This window comes from Triticum aestivum, chromosome 6B (assembly GCF_018294505.1).
Source record: "Triticum aestivum cultivar Chinese Spring chromosome 6B, IWGSC CS RefSeq v2.1, whole genome shotgun sequence".
NCBI classification, from domain to species: domain Eukaryota; kingdom Viridiplantae; phylum Streptophyta; class Magnoliopsida; order Poales; family Poaceae; genus Triticum; species Triticum aestivum.
The window spans coordinates 610,050,204-610,064,477 of record NC_057810.1 but is presented as its reverse complement, the minus strand read 5'-3'; positions in this window follow the sequence as shown (position 1 = coordinate 610,064,477).

The following is a 14,274-nucleotide window of genomic DNA, read 5'->3' as shown; positions in this document are numbered from 1 at the left end:
GGCGACGCCGGCTTGGGCTCCACAATGACTTCCTTCCTGCTGTTGCGACGATCTTGGTCTTGTTGCACCGAAACGGATGCCTTTCCTTGATGCTCTCGCCTATGGTTGCCCCCTTTGCACCAAAGAGGAAAGGAGGACACTATGCGGGCTGGCGCCCGCCTGGCGCCCTCGGTCGTCATGGCTTGCGTCATGGGCACCTCGTGAGGTACCCCGCCTTGATCTCTCCGCCTCCTCGCGAGCCAGCCTGACGAGGCCGTGCCTGGGGAAGCTCCCTGTCGTCCACCCCGCGAGGCTTGGCCCCTCGCGAGGGTCTTGAGCTCGTGCTGATGAAGATGGGCCGTGATGGGCCGCCCCTTGAGCCACGCCGCAGGCTGCAGGCAGGCAAGTCTAGGGACCCTCATTCCCAGAACGCCGACAGTAGCCCCCAGGCCCAAGGCGCGCCCGGACTTGGCTGAGCAGAGAAGCGAAGGGGCAAGTGCGAAGCACCGCGGGCCCTAACAGCCTGCGACCTCGGGCGCCGCATGGCGGTTGGTTGGTCGTGGGTGCTTTAGCAACTGTGCAAATCGTTAAAAGAGCGGCATCTGCCTAGGCTTTGCTTCCCTTGCTTCCTCTGGTCATTTCCCAGATCCCCTTTCTTGCGCCCTTCCTTCCTGCCTCTGAAATCTTAAGATCTACTTCGACCGCGTGCCCTAGCAAGACATGGCGCCTCGCCAGACCCCGGCCGGAGCTTGGTACTCACCCGCCTTGGACTCGCCGAACGTGTCGGAGATGAGCCTTGCCCGGGTGTGCCGGATGGTGGCGGCGCAAGGCACCGACGGGGCAGTGGTGTTCAAGGCCGGCTCCGCCCTCCTGAGGGCCAAGGGAGCACCTTCTATCCTCTCTTCGTAAGCGCCATTGCTGCCGGTCTGGTGCCTCCTTTTTCTGAGTTTTTCTTCTCTGTCCTCCTCCATTACAACCTCCAAGCTCTACACCTCCACCCCAACTCTGTTCTTCTTCTGGTGATCTTTGCCTACTATTGTGAGGCTCACGTCGGAGTGCAGCCCTCAGTGGCCTTGCTGTGCTACTACTTCTACCTCCGGACCTCTTGTGGTCCCATCTCCGCGTGCGCGAGCTTTGTCGCGTATGGCGGCTCCAATGCCATCTCGAAGCCCGGGAAGAGGATTGAGGGCTTCAGGAGCAAGTGGGTCATGGTAGATGCTGGGCGCATCCACCCTCGGTTGATTCTGCCCACGGAGCACCCCACGAGCTCCGATGATTGGTCTCGCGCGGAACTCATGGACCCCCGCGCAAAGCCGGTGCTAGAGAAGATGGACGCGGATCTGAGGCCCGGCAACATGGTGGCGGCGAAGCTGACCGGTGCGTCGCTCCTGAGGGAGTTCCTGGAGCACCAGGTGGCCCCGCTTCGTAAGTACTCGCTTTCGCCGTGGAGGCCCCACCAGAGCCCCATAGTCCTGGCCGACGAAGATCTGGCCGCGGTCCTCCAATCTTTGGTCAGAGGAGACGTGGCGAGGCTGGAGGGCGCCCCTGTACCCCTGTTCCTTCGAGATGATTGGGAGCAGGCGGTGGACTCCATGCCCGTCTTCAATGGGGATGGGCCCGTGCCCACGGAGGTTCCCGAGGACCCGGCGGCCTTGGCGATGGTGAACGTGTCCTCCGGCGACTCCAGCGAAGAGGAGCGGGAAGGAGGGCCTGACTCCGAGGCTACCGACGGGGAGTCGAGAGCGCCCCTCCCCCGGCGCAGGTCCCGCGCTCTCCGCCTGTTGCTGAGTGACGATGAGGATGGCAACGAGCGAGGCGGCGAGAGCTTGCCCCCGATCCGAAAGAAGGACAGGACTGTGCTGGTCCCCCGCGGGTCTGCCCCGTCTCCGAGGCGATCCGCAGACGCGCCTCCTGCCCCTGAGCCTCTCGAGGCTGATCCCTGCAGCCGGCTCTCGGGCTTCAAGTATGGCCGGAGGTTGCTCGAGCTCGCGCGCGATGACCAGTAAGTGCTTGATTCTTGTTTTATTACCTGTTTTGTCACTGAGGCCTGACGTCTGTATCTCTTGGCTAGGCTGGCACGTGCGGTGAAGAAGCTGAAGGGGGATCCTGAGGTTCCGTCTGGGGCAACGCCTCTGCCCGCAAAAGGAGGTGACTGCAAGCCACGTGCCTCTCCTGCCCGGTCGTCCTCGCGAGGCCTGGTGGAGCTGGCTGGGGCAAGCTCAGCCCCCATGGCCCAAGCGACTCCTAAGGTATCCTTGCCTAATGCCACCGCCATAGTTGTTGGGGCGCAGTAGGTCCCGCCTCAGGATATTGTGGTTACGCTGTCGTCCTCTCCTCCTACTCCACCAACTGCTGTCTCTCTGACTCCTCCCACTATCCTGGATCGTGCTACTGCTGTACTAGACTGGCTGCGGCAACATCTTCTGGGCGCCGACCCTCGCTTGGTGGCCGGGCGCTTGGAGCTGGCTTCTGGCTGGATTCACTCCGATGCTTCGATTCGAGTGGCGCTGGTTCAGGCCTCGACGGCTTGCAACAAGGAGAAGCAGGCTGTCCTTGGGGCGAAGGCTGCTCATGATGCCGCCTTGGGGGAGGCGGCCGATGCCCGAGGTCGCTGCAAGGCACTGGAGAGAGAGCTGCAGGGCCTGCGAGATCAGCTTGCCAAGGAGATCCGCATTCGCCAAGAGAAGGAGGAAGACATGAAGGCTCGCGAGGCGGCCGTCAAAGACCAAGACGCCAAGCTTAACAAGCGCCGTGACCGCCTGGGCGCACTGGAGCAGGAGTTGGAGGTGAGGAAGGTCGAGCTGGATGGCAAGGCGCGGGTCCTCGCCGAGGACCGCGAGGCCTTCACGGAGATGGAGGTGAAGGCTCGCACCTTGCTGAGGTTGCTTTACGACAGCGGCCTGGAAAGCCCGCTGGCCGGCGCCGAGGATGGCCCCGCCAAGCTGCTCCCCTTCCTGATCCATGCTCTTGAAGATGTCACCCTTGGCCTTGGCTCTACGGCTGAGGCCGAGGCGCGTGTCTTGTCTTCTGTGGCGCTAACGCGGGTCCTTACCCATGTCTACCTTCGCGATCCCAACGTCGACCTCGACAACCTGCTGGAGCCAGCGAGCGGCGAGCTTGCCGCTGCCGCTGCCGAGGCCGTGAAGGGTCGTGCGGAGGCTCTACTGGCGAAGTTCCGGGCCTTCAGCACCAAGCCGAAGCGAGGCGCTACCGGTCCTGCGGCTTCATGAGGCGAACTTGCTCCGCGTAGCTCCGTCGCCAGCAAATGACTCCGTTGTGGATCCTGTCCTGCTTTCAGCTCCTGCAACATCCATCATGCCTCGGGGAGGCGTTTAATCTTGTGTTTGGTGTTGTGATAACAGTTATGGACTGTAATATTTGCTTTTAAATTCCTTGAGATTTGCGCTTTTCCTTCCTACTTGCTTATGTTCTACGCCAGCAGAGCCCGGCCCCGCGCATACCTCAGCCGCCGTTAGCCCCGACCGGAAACCAGGACGGGACCAAGGAGTGAGGGGATACGTGACAAGTTAGGCTCCTGAGTCGCGATGCTCAGGAGTCCCCCTTGGCACACGAACAACAAGTAGGGAGGTGAGATGTGTGGGTGAATCTACCATTCTACGTCTGCAGAGCCAGGCCCGCACATACCTCAACCGCCGTTAGCCTTTCGGAACTAAGGAGTGACGGGCTACGTGACCAGTTAGGCTACTGAGTCGCGATGCTCAGGAGTCCCCCTTGACGCTCAAACGACCTTCGTACCTTGGCTCCGCTCGGGAAGGGACGTGCGACGAACCAGTCCCGAGGGGCCTGGCTGGGTGGCGTGCGTCTGGGCGTGACCCAGGCGCAGCCCCTGTGCCCAGCCCCCTCGCGCAGCACTCCCGAGGGGAGGCGTTGCAATGAGACCAGAAACTAAGCTCTGGGCTCCCTGAGGTTGATGCGGCCGTGGGCCACCCTCAGTTGTTTATCACCAGCGCGGAGCATAGCGCTTCCGTATGTGTACGGGCATAACCGCTCCTCGACAGTGTCGTCAGCCAGCACGGAGCATGGTGCTTGCACTGGTGCGTGGGAGGGGGCTCTCCTCCAGGAGGAGCCCCCAGGGCGTGTACAACCCTGCCCTGACACGTGGCTAGCACGGTAGGGCCTGACGAGGTGTATCTAGGCACCCGTGAGCCAGCGCGGGACTCACGGGGCCCTACCTCAAGGCGGGTTGCGCCTGACACTGGGCCTTAACTTGTGATGTGTTCCTGCAAGTTTGGTTAGATGCCGACGCTCTACGTCCTCGGGTCCCGGCCCTCGAGCGGGTCTTAGCCGTCACTGGTATGCCAGGTCGCGATGCTGTGGACAAAACCAAAGGGTGAGGGCTGGAGAGCCAGTAGGAGCCCATGAGTCGCGATGCTCAGGTACCCCCCCTTTAACGTGCAAACGACCGACATGAAGGAAGAAGAGGTGTCGTGGACAGGCATCAAATAACAAGCATGATGGGTCAAACGCATGGCCCGAAAATAAAGGCAAGAGGGGTACATGTTGCTGGGTCTGGCCCGAGCGACTTGGGGATACATGCCGCAGGGACGGACCCACGCGGCCTGGGAATAATGCAGCCCTGGGGGCGCTCCCAGTTGGAAACGAAACTTGAAGGATGTCACCTGATAGTGTTGAAGACGAAGGGGTGTTGAAGTAGCAGACGTCGTGCGGTGCGGAAGCCGATCTTCACAAGCCCCCAGGCCCAGGAGCCTCGGGAGGTTCCGGAGGCGCTGGTGGCTCCTCGTGGACCATCTCCATCTCCGCCAGGGCTGCGGAATGCCTGGCCTCCTGAGCCTCCAGGATGCTCCTCATGAGGCGCTGGTACGCGGCGGCCGCGTTCGGCAAGCCGTAGGGCGTGCGAACGTAGCTGTGGGGTGGGCCCTTGCAGCGCCCCGCGCGTGAGCGCCAGAAGCGCTCCTGAGAGGCAGCTCGGTTGAGCCCTGGGATGTCGATGCAGACACGCAGCCCACCATCCTCGCCTGGATGGGGTGCTGCGGCGGGTAAGCGGCGGCTGCCACTCATGACTCTTGATTCCTACAACTCCTGCATGATCTGACTGACAAACTCCTGAGGGTTTGTCCCTCCTTGCCTTGCTCCTTCCTGAGGGAAACGTGCTTTGAAGCACGCCTCCAAGTGGTGCCCAAGCGCCTCCCTCATGACCTTAGCAAGGTCGGTGACCCTCTAGGAGGGAGCCCCCGAGCCTTGCTTGAGGATGGCGCTGGGCGCGCCTTCCTATGCGACAGAAGGAGGTGCCCCCTGAGTAGGCACAGACCCTGAGGGGCCTGCCTCCTGGGGGTCGGGCCTAGCGATGTCTTCTTCTTCTTGGGAGCGGTGTCAGGGAGCCTCCCGCTCCCGCGATCTGGGTCTTCAAGTGACGTGGCCTGAAAAGCTCACTCCAGGGAGCACACTACGTCTCTTTCTTCACAAGGCACCGTGATGACTCCACCGCTTCCTGGCATCTTGAGGACATTGTAGCCGTGATGAGTCACGGCCATGAACTTGGCGAGAGCTGGGTACCCAAGGATGGCGTTGTACGGAAGGCGAATGTGGGCGACGTCGAAGGCGATGAGCTCGGTGCGGTAGTTGTTGCGCCCCCCGAAGGTGACAGGGAGGTGGACCTGCCCAATCGGAACCGTGGAGCCATCGGTGACTCCGGAGAAAGGCTTGGTTGGCTGAAGCTGATCGTAAGGCACTTGGAGATTGTTGAATGTCTCTACGGACAGGACGTTGATCCCTGCCCCGCCGTTGATGAGGGTCCTGGTGACTTGCACGTTGCTGATGACTGGGGAGCAAAGCATCGGAGGACTCCGGCTGTGGCCGCGCACTTGAGCTGATCCGCTGAGTTGAACGTGATGGCACACGTCGACCACCTGAGGGGGCGCGTGGCTTCGAGCTTGGGGAGGACTGCATTCACTTCACAGGCGAACTGCTTGAAGATGCGTTGAGAGGCTGGGGCTTGAGCTCCGCCCAGGATGCAGGCGATCGCGCGCGGCTCCTGGAAGCCCCCAGCCCTCTCGTCCTGATGATGGTCCTCGTTTCTCCTTGGCTGCAGCGGCAGTGGAGGGAGGCCTGCGTTTCCTTGCGGACGGTCCTCGCGAGGCTGATCCCTCCAGTCTCCCTCGAGAGGCTGATCCTGCCAGCGATCCTTGCGAGGTCAGTCGCGCCACCCTTGGCGAGGGCCGCGGTCTTCCCAGTGTCCTGCGTTCCTTCCTCCTCCTCGGTCGTAGCCTCGATCGTTGTGGTCGGGGCGTCGGCCGATCCTCCCTTCTCACACAGCTCGGAGCTCTTGACATTCATTGGTGTTGTGGGTGTGGAGGTCGTGGTACACATAGTACCGGCTGCCCTTGAAAGACTCGGGCTGATCTCTGCCCCGCTTGGTGTCTGGTTCTGCCGCGAGCACGGCAGTCCCCTTGCGCTTCACGTCCTTGGCCTTGGACTTCTTCTCTTCTGGGTCCGCGGCTGGCAGCTCGAGGAGGGAAAGGCACCCTTCCTCAGCCCTGGCGCACTTGGTCGCCAAGTTGAACAGCTCCAAGGAAGTGCACAGATCTTCATGCATCACCAGCTCCTCCTTCATCTTGACGTCACATACACCGTCGGAGAAGGCTGAGATGATGGCCTCCTCGGTCACCTTGGGAATCTTGAGGCGTGCGTTGTTGAAGCGATGGATGTACTTCTGCAGGGTCTCCACTAGTTGCTGCTTGATGCGGTGCATGTCGCTCACGGTGGGTGGCCGGTCGCGAGTACCTTGGAAGTTGGCGATGAAGCGGGTGCGCATCTCGTCCCAGGAGGAGATCGTGCCAGGAGCCAGGTTCAGGAGCCAGGTGCGGGCCCCATCCTTGAGTGCCATGGGAAACCAGTTTGGCATGACCTTCTCATCCCCGTTGGCGGTTTCGATGCCCAGCTCATAGAGCTGGAGGAACTCCGCAGGGTCGGCCGTGCCGCCGTTGTGAGGAGGCAGGTCTGGCTTGAACTTGTCGGGCCATGCGACGCTGCACAGCTCGGTGGTGAAGGCGCGGCAGCCTGCTGTGGCCACGGGAGGCCTTTGGTGACGAAGAGCTTGGTCTTGCGTGTCCCTGTGTGCTGTAGCTGGGAGCAGCGCGGGGTCTTGGCGTGCTGGAACAGGAGCGTGGTCGCGACGGGCCGGAGCGGGGAGCACTTGGGCAGCTTCTTGCGGACGAGGGACCTCTTGGCAACTCTGCTCTTTCCGCGCTGGCGCCGAACGGAGTGGGTTCCGCCCTGGGGCCACACGCCTTGGGGCCAGGGCGTCTTCTTGAGGGGGAGGCGGCTGAGGCGCCCCCAGAGCTTCATTGCCCGCGCAGGGCGGGGCGCGGTGCAGCGAGATAGACGATGCGGGGGAGCCCCTTGCGGCGTGGACGAGCTCGACGACGCGGTCGAGCCACTCTTTGTAGACGTCGTCGACTGGGCGGTAGCACAGGAGCTCGTTTGCCGCGATGAGCGCAACTCGAGCCTCCATGGTCGCGCGGAGTGCGCGGGACGAAGAACCAGCTGGGGTGACTGAGGGAGTAGCAGTGCGGCCGTCTCTCCTTACTAACGGATGATGGGACGATGCTTGTTGCTTGTTCCTCGCCGGGCCGGTGGCGGCGTTGACGGCAGGCGACGGGGAACAGCGGGAGCGGCCGCCGACAGGGGCCGTCTGGGCGACGCAGGAAGCGAGAGCAGCTCGGCGCTCGGTGCGGGCCCGACGAGCGTCCGACATGGATGCGATGGTCGGAGAAGAACAGGGCGGCGGGAGACGAATTCCGGCGCACCCCTACCTGGCGCGCCAAATGTCGGATTTCGGGTTCCGACAGACCCTCTAGATTCGAACACTAGGGTGCATGCGGAGATTTCTCCTTCTACCCACCTGCACCTCACCGTCTCGCTAGGATCTAAGCTATGAAAGGAACAACACAAGAGACACAGGGTTTATACTGGTTCGGGCCACCATTGTGGTGTAATACCCTACTCTAGTTTGTGGTGTGGTGGATTGCCTCTTGGGCTGATGATGAACAATACAATGAAGAACAGCCTCGCGAGGGTCTGTTCTTGGCTGGTGCGATGAACTACTCGGGGGAGTTCAGTCGCTCTTTCTCTGCTGGTTTCTAGATGATGATCTCGATCTCCCCCCTACCTTGTGGGTGGCTAGTCCTATTTATAGGCAAGGGCCCTGGGCCTCTTCCCAAATATTGAGAGGGTAGGGCGCCAACAGTTGGCCATTTTGAAGGGGAATATCTAGTACACTTATCCTGACTAAAGTTGGTCCTCACCTGTCAAAGGCTCTGGTGGTGACACCGGCTTGGGCTCCACAATGACTTCCTTCCTGCCGTTGCGACGGTCTTGGTCTTGTTGCACCGAAACGGATGCCTTTGCTTGATGCTCTCGCCTGTGCTTGCCTCCTTTGCACCAAAGAGGAAAGGACGACACTACGTGGGCTGGCGCCCGCATGGCACCCTCGGTCGTCATGGCTTGCATCATGGGCACCTCGTGACGTACCCCGCCTTGATCTCTCCGCCTCCTCGTGAGCCAGCCTGACGAGGCCGTGCCTGGGGAAGCTCCCTGTCATCCACCCCGCGAGGCTTGGCCCCTCGCGAGGGTCTTGAGCTCGTGTTGATGAAGATGGGCCATGCTGGGCCGCCCCTTGAGCCACGCCGCAGGCCGCAGGCAGGCAAGTCTGGGGACCCCCGTTCCTAGAACGCCGACAACATCTGATATGCTGCGTGGCAGATCTGCGAATGCCCCTAGTGAGCTCCGAATTTGGGTAAGTAAAAGAAATGTCCCCTCCACATGCTTGCTTTGCATAATAAATGCTTTACCCGCTGTTATCTTCTTCGTCGCTTGGATTTCCTCTTGGGCCTTTTGGGCTTCGGCCTTGGCATCTTTCACGCTCTGAAGGACCTTTGCAAGCTCAGACTCTTGCGTCTTTAAGTCATGCTCCAAGGACTCGAACTTCTTGCCGAGCTCCTGGAGCTCTTGCTGTACCTTTCCCACCCTAGCATTTTGCTTTTCACGCTCAACACGCTCTGTGGCCGCCTTGTCTTCGGCCTGGGATAGTGCTTTCTTCAGGGCCGCCACTTCGGTCGTGGCCCCTATTAAAAAATCATGACGCTTCTTGTTAGCGTCACCGATTTTTTCTCCTATATATGACACATTGACGGGGTATCACTCACCTTTGTTCTCTTCGAGCTGCCTCTTTTTTGAGGCTGAGCTCCTCTTTGGCTGCTCCATGTCCCGTTCGAGTCTGGCGACCTCTGCTGTGCGGGCGGCAGCGGCAAGCAGCACCGCCTGCTTATTCACATAGACACATACTGTTAGACTCCTGCGGTTTCGAGTTGACCCTCAGTTTGGCTTTTCTTTCTGAACACCAAACAGAGTATGACGGGCTACTGTCTATGGGTTGATAATTTCTCACACTTTTTGATTACTTACCTCAAAGCCTGTTAGGAGGCTGGTGTAGGCTTTGGTCAATCCACTTTGGCCGGATCGAACCCTCTGAATCACCGTACTAAGAAGAGTACGGTGCTCTTCATTGATGGAAGTGCCGCAAAGCACTTCCAGCAGACTATCCAACGCCTCCGGCGCGACGGAGGTCATCGGCACGGTCGGCTTGCCCTCCCTAGCGAGGGGCTGCCTTCCCGAATCCGGAACCTTTGGAGGTTCCGGTGCAGTGTCCGGCTGGGAGCCCAACTTGCTGCGGCTCTCGTCAGCATAATCTATGGGGATCTTACCCCCCATGTGCTCGGCGGCTGGAATTTCGCCTTGGGGCGTCTTCAGAACTGCCTCCCCCTACTCTGGTACCCTTTGGGACAACACCTCCGTGTCATCCGCAGGCCGAGGGCAGGTGGCCGTCGGGAGCAAATTCATTGCTGAATCACTCAGAGACCCATCCGAAGAGGATACTGTCACGCCCAATATGCGATACTATCCTAAAGAGACTCGAAGGTCCCACCAAGGATAGAACCGCATATTGAAACGCTTTTGCAAGGTGGATATCATTACATCAACATTACATAATAGATGGGGATACATACAAGAGGCATACAGAGCCACACGAATACAACATCATCATACCTAAGATCATCATCCGACTACGGATGAAGCACAAACAGAAACTCAAACGACATCCACCCTGCTAGCCCAGGCTGCCGACCTGGAACCTATCCCCTGATCGAAGAAGAAGCAGAAGAAGAACTCCAAAATAAGCAAACATCGCTCTCGTGTCATGATCATTGCATAACCTGTACCTGCAACTGTTGTTGTAGTAATCTGTGAGCCAAGAGGACTCAGCAATCCCATTACCATGGGTATCAAGACTAGCAAAGCTTAATGGGAAAGGAAGGGGTAAAGTGGTGAGGTTGCAGTAGCGACTAAGCATGATATGGTGGCTAACATACGCAAATAAGAGCGAGAAGAGAAGCAAAGGAACGGTCGTGAAGCTAGCAATGATCAAGAAGTGATCCTGAACTCCTACTTATGTCAAACATAACCCAAAAACCGTGTTCACTTCCCGGACTCCGCCGAGAAGAGACCATCACGGCTACACACGCGGTTGATGCGTTTTAATTCGGATCTGGTGTCAAGTTATCTACAACCGGACATTAACAAATTCCCATCTGCCCATAACCGCGGGCACGACTTTTGAAAGTTTATACCCTGCAGGGTTGTCCCAACTTAGCCCATGATAAGCTCTCATGATCAGACTCGGAATCCCGGTTTACAAGACATTTTGACAATGGTAAAACAAGACCAGTAAGACCGCCCGATGCGCCGACAATCCTGATAGGAGCTGCACATATCTCGTTCTCAGGGCAACACTGGATGGGCAATCTGTACAACTAAAACCAGACCTCAAGTTTCCCTGAGGGGGCGCTGCAAAGGGCTCTAGTTCGGACAAGCACTTAGAGAAGCACTGGCCCGGGGGGGCTATAATAAAGATGACCCTCGAGAGAGCGACTCCCAAGGGAAAAGTAGGTGGTGGTGAGGCAAATGGTAAAACCAATGTTGCGCCTTGCTGGAGGAGTTTTATTCAAAGTGAACTGTCAAGGGGGTCCCATAAATCACCCAACCGCGTAAGGAACGCAAAATCCGGGAACATAACACCGGTATGACAGAAACTAGGGGCGGCAAGAGTGGAACAAAACACCGGGCATAAGGCCAAGTCTTCCACCCTTTACCAAGTATATAGATCCATTAATAATATAAGAGATATTGTGATATCCCAACCCAAATCCTGTCCACCAAGGAGCAATCTTCAACTTCACCTGCAACTAGCAACGCTATAAGAGGGCTAAGCAAAGCGGTAACATAGCCAAGCAATGGTTTGCTAGGAAGGGTGTCAAAGGTTAGAGGTTCATAGCAAATTGGGAGGCTTGAAGAGCAATTGATAGGTAGCGCAGCGAAGCGATAGAACGAAGCAACTAGCATAGCAATGATAGTAGTGAGATCCAGGGTAGCGGTCATCGTGCAAGCATCAAAACAACATGCTACAGGACCTCAACAAGAAAACAAAAGGCATGTGCAAGATGTACAGGTAAAGCATAACAAAACATGAACACTGAGCTATCTCCAGAAATCACTAGAACATGCTCAAACACACATGGCAAGATTGCATATTGTAACAGTTTTAGACTTTGCAAAAATAACATCAGGTTGCAATGTTTAGAGCTATCAAACAACATGTTACAGGAACTTATCATGGCAAACAAAGGCATGGCATGAACCTACTAATTGCATAGAATAAAAGTGCCTTACTGACCATGAGCCAAAAAGGATCAGAAGATATGATGGCACCCACGTAAACATAGCAAGTTCCGTTAACAGATTCAGCAAACAGGGCATGGAAGGAACAACGATAAGTAGGCATGTTGGTGAGCTTGTACCACTCACCACAGATAAATACATGGCATGACAAGGTACCCAACAGTAAGAATACATGTATATGAAGCTAAGCATGCCAATAGCAAGTTCATAGGGTGCACGGATCACTAGCAAAACACATGACAAAACTGAACTTCATGTTGATAGGCTGACATCAACATTATTTAGCAACTTCGGAGCAAGATTACAACAATCTACAGCAAGACATAAATGCAACCAGGGGCATGGATGGATAGAGCATGACATGTATAACAAAACATCCTTAGTGAACATCTCCAGATTATGCATAGAATGACTTGTAGAAGCAGGTTTACATAGCATCACAAAATAACAGATTCAGCCTAGCAAAACAGTAACAGCAAGTACCCTACTTAACAAGCTTGATTCACTCACCACAAATCATTGCATGACAAGATAAGCATAGCATCAGCAAGAAGACATGTTTATGAAACTAACCAAGGCAAGAATAAGTTCATAGCAAGCAAGGATCAACTACAACAACCTTGGCAAAATTGAATAACATGTAAACAATCTGCAAGGAAACATTTTATAGCAAAAGTAGAGCAAGAAAATGACATGCTAGAGTACTCGATAATTGCAAATAGGGGCATGAATGGATAGAGAATAACCATATGTTCAAAACATCCTTACTGAAGTATCTCAAAATAAGCATGGATCTTTCTGTAGCATCATGTTTACAAGGCATCAAAATAACAGCAGAACAGGGACTAAAATCAGCAACATCACGAAGCCTAGTTTGCATGCTTGTGCTAGTCATCACATTGATCACAAAAATACATGGTAAGCACCTCTGTAAATAATACATGGCATAGTTCAAACCACATGTAGAGCTCATGCCCATAAGATGCACACAATAAATGTAGCAAAAATGACAAATGCACACATTCTGTTAAGAAACAGGAACTAACATTATGAAGCACTCTTGCATCAGAGATTCAGGCATCTAGATGACCCCAAATGAATATGGCCCAATGGAACAAAATGAAGAGCACATCCTGATGAACATTTTGACATATTACACGCACGAAACGGAGCAGTATGCATGGAGTTATGATGCGATGAACAAGACAACATTATGCAAAATATTTCGGGACTTAGGTATTTCGGGGTCAACCTCAGGTTTTAGATCTGGATCCAGGGCGCGGATCCCAAGGATGGCCGGCTGGGCTCGCCAGAGAACTTACCGGGGAGGAAGAGGACGGCGACCGGAGGGACCCTGGCGGCGTTGGGGGTCGCCGGAGGAGGCGGGGCGGCGCGGCTCCGGCGCGGGGGCCGCGACAGCTATCGGGGACGAAGGGCGGAGGGCGGCTAAGCAGGCGTGGTCCGGCGCGGCGGCGCCGGCCAAGGCGGCGGCGGACTCGGGGCATGGGCGGCCCGGCGGCGGAGGGGCGCCGGCGCGGGATGTCGGATGCGGGGAGGCACGGCACGGGGCGGAGCCCGGCGGCGGCGGGGCGAGGCGGGCGCCTCGGGCCCGGCGGCGGCGGCGGGGCCCGCGGGGGCCGGGGGCGGGTCGAGCGGGCCAGCGCGGCTAGAGGAGAGAGGAGGGCGGCGGCGCGCCACGTGGAAGGAGGCGATTGGCTGAGGGGGCGGCGGCGGACATGTCCGGTCCCGATCGGACATGTCCGGCTGCACGGAGGGGGAGTTGCTAGGGTTTCATCCGCGAAAAATGGAAGGGGAGGGCATATTTATAGCTAGAGGGAGCTAGGAGAGTCCAAATGGGGTGTAGTTTTCGCCCACACGATGGTGATCGAACGACCAAGAGCATGGAGTGGGTTAGGATGGGTTTTGGGCCACTTTGGAGGGGTGTTGGGCTGCAGCAAAGAGAAAGGGGCTTTTACGGTTACCCGGTTAACCGTTGGAGTATCAAGCGGACTCCAAATGGCACGAAACTTGATAGGCGGTCTACCCGTGCTATACCAAGGCCACTTGGCAAACCTCGGGCCATTCCGAGAACGTTTAACACCCGCACACAAGAAGAGGCAAGAAGGGGACGTCGGAGGACATAGGAGTGCCGGATTGCAAAACGGACAACGGGGAAAATGCTCGGATGCAAGAGACGAACACGTATGCAAAATGAAATGCACATGATGACATGATAAAATGCAACACGCATGCAAATGACAAGGCAACAAGGACGAATAACTGGCAGACACCTGGCGCATTGTCAGCATAACCTATGGGGATCTTACCCCCCATGTGCTCGGCGGCTGGAATTTCGCCTTGGGGCGTCTTCAGAACCGCCTCCCCCTGCTCTGGTACCCTTTGGGACAACACCTCCGTGTCATCCGTAGGCCGAGGGCAGGTGGCCGTCGGGAGCGAATTCATTGCCGAATCACTCAGAGACCCATCCGAAGAGGATACCTCGGGATGGTACCTGGCCGG